Raw genomic sequence first — 8,759 nt, forward strand, 5'->3', positions numbered from 1 at the left:
CTTGCTTTGATCGCTGAAGGGGGAAAAAAAAAAAAGAAGACATAAAAGGGATTTATTGTGAAATAATGGATTTGATCCCTAGTAATCCTTTCTTTGGGATTAAACTTGGAATATTATTTTTGTGATCTCTGGAATTAGACTATGCTGGCGTAACAAACCAAAGCATGTGAGTTTCACTGCAGGATGAGGTTGAGCTGTGAATAGAGCCGAGTGAATTACTTGCACAGAACAAAGCAGCTGATGAATTTACAGTTCTATTTTTGTTTATGCAAGGTCTACAGGCAAACATAAAAGACAGCAGAAAACCCCCAAACCCAAGGCAGAAAAGACTCAGACCCTCTCTTCTTTGTAGTTGAAAGTACCCCCAAGCCACTGGGATCTCTGAGGACTATTGGTTAGAGCTTCTTTTCTGGGTATTTTCTGCTTATGGGAATTACAAGTTGTATCTGCTCCTGTTGGTGTGACCGTGGGCATGAGATGTAAAATGTTGGTGCAGACTTGCTTGGTACACATACCTGTGTACTACGGCCACAGTGCTTTCCAGAGAGATTTGGCAAGCCCAGGTTTCTCTGCCTGGACATTCCCGGCATTCACAAGCCTTACATCTCTCAACATGTAGTTAATTGGGGCCAGTATGTGCTGAGAAGTCTTCCTGAGCAGTTTGTTTATGGGCATATTAAAACTAAATAGCTACAAAATGTGCTGTGAAATCTTGGTATGTTACTTGGAGGTCCCAAATCTTTCACAGAAAGCTACTCCAGGAACTTCTCTCAGTTTCCCTGCTAAATTCCAGCTTTCCACACTTGAGGTGGGGCATAGATGGCTTTTAAACAGGCGGCAAGTTCTTCTGTGTTATGCTTTGAAATAGCTAATCTTTACCAAAAAAAACCAACCCACAACAAAAGCTGTGGGACAGAGAGCAAGCTATGGAAAAGGAAAAATATTCTTTGCCTGCCCCGTTCCTGGTTTTGCTGCTGGACTCGCAACCTCACTCCTGGTTGCAAAGGTCACTCCCACCATCAAACTTTGATCAGGCTCCCAACCTCACCCTAACCTTGGGAGCTGCCATCCTGGATGGCATAAAAACTGTGGGTGAAAAAGCAGCAAGGAAACAAGCCCTGGAAAACCCCTTGGGAGCAGGAGCCACGTCGATCTGATGCCCTGTGCCAATTGCGTCTCCAGGTCTTGGCAGTGATCTCTGGTCGTTACATGGCTGCGTTGCTCGCAGCCCCCCTTTTGGGAGCCATGGTGTGCCCAAGGCAAATGAGAATCATCCCAAGCATTACCTCTTCTGAAAAAGTGTTACCTCCTGAAAGTGTTGGGGGTAGGATTGCTATGCTGGCTCTCTGGATCTGGGAAACTCAGGGAGTGCTTAGTTTCCCATTAAAACATCTGCTGCTAGCATGGGGATCCCTACCAAAAAAAAAACTTAAAGGATTTCTTGAAACTGGGCAAGTAATCCTCTAGGAAGCAGCCAGTGACTACAGCCTGTTTTCCAAAGGTGAAATGGTCTCATGTTTCCTTTGGGGGGATAAAAAACATGTGTTAATCCTTTCCATTTTTGGTTCTGAGAGAGTGAGCTACCTTTCCTAACAGCAATGTATATTGAAGGGTTACAAGTGGTGCATGGGGAGCTTGGAATAAATCCTGCTTGGCCAAGGTTCAGGAGCTTTTCTTGAGTACACTGTGTCTGATTGTGGCTGCTGACAGCCTTGTACACAGTGTACTGCAGACACCACTCCAGTATAGCACCGTTGCATGCCACCTGGCAGAACCATGGGTGTAAACTACTGAAATTCAAAGACTGGTGTGAGAGTTTCTCCCTTTGAAACCCTTAAAGAGCGGGAGGGATGACTCAAATGGCACAGCCTTCTGCTCTGGGGTAAGTGTGTTGGTGCAAGTGTCTTGTCTGCTGTTGTTTACGTAGAGTTGGTAGCTTTGCTTGTATATACTGCCGATGGGGGTGCTCAGCAGGACCCCTAAGCACCTGTTACAAGCCTTCCTGGTGCTCCAGACCTGTCTGTGCACTGCTCTGCTTTCATCTGTTCAGTTTGCAATGCCTGATGCTGCTTCCTTCCCTTTCAACCACATTGGGGAACATTACCCAGACTTCTCATTTTTCTACTGTAAAATTTTGCTGTTGAATATTCCCTGGCCCACCCTTGTTCCCTGTGCCTTTTCCCCCTACCTCCCACGCATGCCCTTGGACAGAGTGCACCCTCAGCAACTTTGTGGACAACGCAGAACTAAGGGGAGTGGCTGACGTGCTGAAGAGCAGAGCGTCAGTCCAGAGGGACCTTGAGAAACGTGGGGATTCAGCCAACAGAAACTTCCTGAAGCTCAGCAGTGAGACGTGCAGAATCCTGCACTGGGGGTGGGAAAACCCCATTGCATAGATCCAGGCTGGAAACCAACTGGCTGAGCAGCTCTCCTGGAAGGGACTTAGGGGTTACAGGGGATGCTGCACTGAATGTGGCTTAAGGTGTGCTCTCACTGCAAAGAAGGTGAATCACATCCCGGGTTACCTTAGGTGCTGCAGGGGCAGGGGATTCAAGAATGTTGTTTTCCCCTCTATTCAGTGCCCGGGAGGTTGTATCTGGATACTGTGTCCAGTATCGGGCATTGCCCACACAGTTGGTGCTTGGAGTAGATCTATGGAACTCTCTGCCAGAAGAAGCTGAAGGTGCTGACAGGTTCCCATGGGCTCAAGAAGAGAGAGGATGCAACCACTGAAGACAGATCTGCTGGGAATACATTCATGGAAGAAAAGCCTGCATGGAAAACCACTAATTATATTGATACCACCTCTAATTCAGTGAGCTGAGCTGAGCTAATTTGGTGAGCTGGAGCCCGGTAGAGCTTTCTATGGATGCATAGCTACATGCTCACAATATTCTTCAGTAATAAGTACCTGTTAGTGACTGCTGCTGAAGGCATGATAAGGATACAGGTTTGAGCTGCAGCAATTGTTTTGTTCTTCTGCGTCTTTCTGAGAATCTCTTGTTCAGTGAGAAGGGTGGCAGACAGATAGAAATGTGCCCAGGTTTGGAGAAAACTTTGAGGAGCTGTTGGAGATGGAGCCTGGGATAATGAGCAGGAAAATCAGCACAGAGGGTTTCTGCTCCATGCCCAGATCTCACACTTGGCAGGGCTGGGAGAAGAGCTGCTGTGAAGAACTTCCTTCAAGGTGTCTCTTGTTGGGTCTTCTTGGAAGTTAAACTCTAACTTGGTGGATGTGAATGTGATTTGATCTTTCTGGTCTCCTGGCTCGGTAGAGAAGTGTCTGTAGGCATTCTTGAGTTGGCTTAGTTGCCTGTTCTCTTGTGGTCCTGTGTTGGTTAAACCTACAACTTTCCATGCTTTTCCCTCAAAGATGCCAGAGTGCAAAACGCACAAGCAGCCTTCCTGAAGCATCACCCTCTCTCTGGGGAATCCCTTTCTCTTTGGATGCCAGAGCCAGGTTCCTTCTTCTTGGCCTCCTCCCATACCTTGTGTTCCATTTCTGCAACGGCATATACTATCACTGGCAAAAACATAAACATGTCAGGGACAACATTTTTCTTTTGCGAAGCAGACCCAGTGCTTCTTCACAAAATTTGCTTCCTAACCTGATCAAGAGGCCTGCCACCAGCACCCCTTAAATTAGCATGCTCAGAGGAAAGGTTTTGGGAGACACCCCAGTGTGGCTGAAATCAGCAAGGGAAATGCACGCCGACTTTACTGGGAAGCCTCTGTTACCACACTCATGTTGCACAGATCTTTCTGCCATCTGAATTTTCTTCAGAGACATGGATACCAACCCTGCAAACTGATCTTGTGACTAGAGGTGAGCGGACCTCAAAGCAGGAGGGGCTTGTTTGCAGGTCTCAGTGGAGGTCACAGAGAAAAAGCATTGAGTGCTTTCCTGACCATTTTTTTTTCCCCTTTTTGGTAGCAAGTGGTTGTTCTCAAAGATAAATGCATCTTATTTATTTAGAGAATTCTTGTTTAAAAAAGCCAAAAGGAATGGGAGGAAAAAGCAAACCACAAGTACTGCCTTTCAAGTATCTGTGTTATCAAATATTTGGAAGTTTGGGACCTGAAAGTAAGGGATGGACCCACAAGCTTCCATCAGCAAACACAGCTTGAGAAATGAACACACATGCTAAGAACTGAATAACTCCATGGCAGTGCCAAATTCCCCTTGTGCACTAACCTGTATTGTATCCAGAGATGTAGTTTGGTTTTCAACCTTCATTTAATTTCTAGATTTGGACTCTCTGATCCAAAATTCCCTATCAACAGAGTGCTGATGCTTGGGAAGTTTACTGGAGCTGATGAATTAGTAGCATAGCGCAGGCACTAGGGATTTGTGCCAATATAAGTTACACCGTGTGACTAAGGATGAGCAGCTCATAGTTTGGGATGTCTGGAGTAAAGACCACACAGCACCTGCTTCTTTCCTGAGGGAGTTGCTCTCTGCAGGAAAGCAGAGCCCACCCTTGCCTTAACTCAGGCATTACTAGTAGAGGAAAAGCACACTCATTTGTTGGGGAGGATCATATGGGCTTCATATTTTGGTGGTGAACTTCTTCAAGCTTCCCAGCCTGGCATCTCACTCTTCTAGTACATTTAGTTTAGTACATCTAGTATTTCCATGGAGGTTGTGTCTAGCATTGGACTGGTTCTAGTCTACACTCACAGTGACTCACAGTTGACAACCCAGTGATACAACAGATGTGACTTACAGTCCATGTGACCCTTGCATGAAGCAAAAGGGTACTATAATTAGAGAATCTGGGTCCCTACCTGGTAGAATGAGACAACGGTGCCATTTGGAAATCATGTTACATTTTGCTTATGTTGTATGAATACCTGCACATGTAATTTTTAGGTAGCCAAGAAGAAGTTAGTCTAGGTACCAATATGTCAAGAGACAAAATATATGTACTTACGCCCCTTAGCACACCACTGAGCACAGTCCTTCCATGCACGTAAGACCTAGAGAGGGGGCTGTCTGTCACGGTGGGTGCTGAATAATCACCCAGTGAGAGCATGCACAGGTGGAGGTCTGCAAGGTCGCTTGTAATGTCAGGTTTTGCACGCTCAAGAGCAAACATATGGAAGACGAGTAAAGAAGGGCAGAATCTTGATGTCAATCGTGTGGGTATAAAAGACCATAGAAACAGTGGAAAAGCTGAGTCTGGGAAAACACCCTCTTGTTGTTGAGAAAAGCTTAGCAAAGAGATCTTCAGGTCAACAGTACTGCTTTCCTGAAATATAAGGGCAAAAAATCAAAATTCGGTTTGGCTTTTTAGCTTGACAGTGCATGCAGCAAAGCTCATGCAAGGGTAATGAGGATTCCCCCGCACCTCCCTGAGGACCTTGCTCCCCTGCCTGGGTGCCTCTTCTCTATTCCTGCCTGTGCCATGGTCGGGGCTATTCTCAAACCTCCCCAGACTTCCCATGGCCATACCAGCAATCCCAGCTCCCTCTCATCAGCTTGTGGGTCGGCTGCTCCAAGCCCTAAGTAGTTTGGTAGAAGATTATCTTCAGCAATCTGTCTGCCACCTCCATTTCTGCTCCACAGAATAAATATAGGACTCACCTAATGCAAAGATATACATTTCATTATGCCACCATTTACCAGTTCCAGGCCTACCAGCAAAAAGACATCTATGAGGTGCATGTGCATTTGGTTGCTTGATTTTTCTTGGAAGCAGAGGAGAATTTTCCCTTCCTGCAATGGAGCCTGTGCTGCCTACAGCTCAGGAGGTGAAACCTTTTTCATCCCATGGGCAGGGTAGGCTTCTGGTTATAGTTGTGCAAAACTCTCTGTACTGTTTCAGCAATAGCCCCTGCACCAGCTGTGGTGAGCTCTCAGGCTGGTATCTCATTTGCACATACCTGAGCTTTGATGCTTGCCAGCCATGCTAAATGTGGTTAGCTGCACAGAAACTCAGTGTTGTCTCTCAAATTTACTGTTTATCACAAGTAAGATTTCAGGCACTTCCAGATAATTGTGGTTTCTGCCTGTCTAGGTGGCATTTCAGCTAATCTTGCTGTGTAGAAAGACATCATGTTTTGAAACTGGGTAGTTCTTGCTTGGCTTCTGATTTGTGGTTCTCAGAAACCCCTTTTGATTGCACCCTTTGCTCTGCACAACAGACACAATGTTGGGTGCCATGCTTCGTGAGTCGCAGTTGGTGATTGCTGCTGGATCTGCCTGCTTTCCCCTCTTTCTGATTTAAGCATGTCCTTACAGGTGCTTCACTTACCTCTGAGCAGCCCCTGGCCCTCTCCTTTGTTTGGGGCTCCCTGAGTGGAGAACTGGTGTTCAACTGTTCCTTCTCAAGTTGTAAGCTGGTTTGAATCATGGAGTCATATACTTGCATTTGGCTGGGCTCCAGGTACTGCCTCTTTCCTGCCCAAAAGGCTAAAAATAAAACCAAAACGCCCCAAACACACAAGCAGCAGTTGAGTATGATCTCTTCTAGGGCCTTGTCAAACTTGGGAGCCACAGTCTGACATCCTAGGACACATCCAAGGCAGTGAGAATGACAGAATTCTTCAGGCCTGCGGTTTTGTCCCTGTACCATGTCCAGCATATGGTTTCTAGTTGGTGAGATCTCAAAAACTCTCTCTAGTGTGAGGTCTCAAAACTTGTTTCTTTCTTTTGAAGAGCAGAGAAGATGCTGACCTGTGCTTCAGTCGAATGGCCATTGACTTCTCTTTCTTTGGAAGCATGGCATGCTATGCTATCAGCTCCCACAGGCTAGTTCCTTTCATTTGACTAAAATTTAGTCTGAGAGAGTTCCTTGCTCCATATTTACTCTGTAAGTAAGCCTGAGGTGGTAGTAAAGAGAGGAAGGAACAGACTGTGAGTTTGAGACCTGCTGTTGTAACTTGCTTTTCTGCTTCCCAGCAGATGTCCAAGTCACTTGGACGTCTGTGAGGAATTTCCATGTGCTCTCACGTTCCTGGGGCCTTCACACTGGTGTCTCCAAATTTCTGGGGAGGAGATACTGAAGTACAGGAGAAAGGATTGGAGGTGGCCTTCAGTCAAAGTGAGTGTGGGTGAGATCCTGGCACTAAATACTCTGGGCTGGAAGGAAGAATTTCCAGTGCTATCAGGAGTACTGGATCTTAAAGTCACAGTGGAAGCATTTCACATGGTGCTCTGAAAAAGGCATAAGCTAAAGACCTCAACTGCTGAAAAATTCACATCCCAAACACAGTGACCTCTGTTTGCTTTCCCTGGCAGAAGTGAACCAGCTGGCATTTGGTTCTCTGAATATCAGTTGTCTTTGCCATTAATTGCATTTACAGCTTGTTTATCCTGCCAAACATCCAGTTTGTAGAAAGATTTGGTGGAGGGGTAGTGGGAAGAAGGCACTCAACTTGATAGACACAAGAAGACTTTTTTTTTGGTTGGGGAAAAATTAGAACATCTCCTTGCCCTTCCTCCAACCATCTTTTCCCAATGAGGTTTCTTCCTGCTCCTCTCCTTGTGTGCTTTGACTTCAGTGCATGAAAAGCAATCCTTTATGCCTTCCTAAAGCTTCCTCAGAGCATGGCTGTAAGTTTGACTCTGTATCACCATAAACAATCACCCCTGAACTCAGGGAAAGACCAGAATCTCCTGTCCCTCATCCAGCGGATACTTACCATACGGGTGAGGCAACCGCAACAGATCAGGCAATCCCCTTGGAGTCCAGCTGTATGTGCAGGCTCGGGGGTGAGGGCTTGCACCTGGAGCTCTTCCCCACTGTTGGTGTGATGCCAGTTTTGAAGCTAGCCCTAGCCTGAAGGAAAGGGCTGGGTGCCAGAGTTTTGCCAGCAGAGCACAAGCTGTCTGCTAGGGCTAAACTTTGAGACCCTTGTTGTGCGTGTAGGGTAGGCTCGCTTCTTCCTGACAGCAGTGGAGAGGTGCTGGTGGGAATACCTATACTTTCAGAACTGTATGTGTTTGGGCTACCTGTGGGCACACCCTTGCTGAAACCAACCTGCCTTTTGTGGTTTTAGCTCTTGCAAAATATTAAGAAATGAAATCTAGAGAAAAGCTTCTTTTGTTTCCAAAGAAGCCTTTATCTTTGGGCTTTTTTTCTACCTTCACTTGTTTGGCTTTCAGGGCTCCTCCCACATGGGACAACTGTAGCTTGGACAAAGTGCAGAGACTGCTGCTTACTGAGAGGAGGAGGAGGAGCAGAAAGATCTCAGTGTCATTCAAGGAAAAATAACACTTTGACATCATTATTAGACCTCTGTTGTTTTCAGTATCAAAGCTCTGTTTCCCTTTCACCAGAACCAGGACCAATAAATTACTATGAGTTGTAAGCAGTTGCTTTGCATTCTTTTCTTCCCCTTCATTGTGAGTCAGAGTGCTGAGGTTCTTGGAGAGGCTGGAAAGAGGAGAGTGCCTAATTTCCACGGGCACACAGAGTACCGGCATCTGGACAGAGTTATAACAAGCAAAAATTATACGTAGTGTTTATGGTTATGAAGAATCTCAGTTTCTTGACCGTATGAGGCGTTCGCAGATTCTGTAAGAGAGAAAAAAGGCTCAGCTTTTTATTGAAAGTGACTGACAGAAGAATAAAACCAGACAAACAGCTGGAGATGTGTCGTCAACATTAACATCAGCTCTGCTGGCTGGAGTGAAGCTCACTGCATCAGGCATGTGGACACGTGTCCAGGTCTACAGATGTCATCTCATGTTTCACCTGCTCTAGGAATCACAGGACAGCATGTGTCACTTTGGTGACAGGAGAGAAGCAAAA

At 46.1% G+C, this 8,759-nt stretch overlaps 1 protein-coding gene across 1 annotated transcript in view; it reads left to right on the forward strand.

The window, feature by feature from the left end:
* LOC308069460 (uncharacterized protein) overlaps window positions 1-8,759 on the forward strand; it is a 63,144-nt gene that overhangs the window by 31,997 nt on the left and 22,388 nt on the right. The gene's annotated exons all lie outside the window — the stretch shown is intronic.

This window comes from Falco punctatus (genome assembly GCF_963210335.1).
Source record: "Falco punctatus genome assembly, chromosome: 9".
Lineage (NCBI taxonomy): Eukaryota > Metazoa > Chordata > Aves > Falconiformes > Falconidae > Falco > Falco punctatus.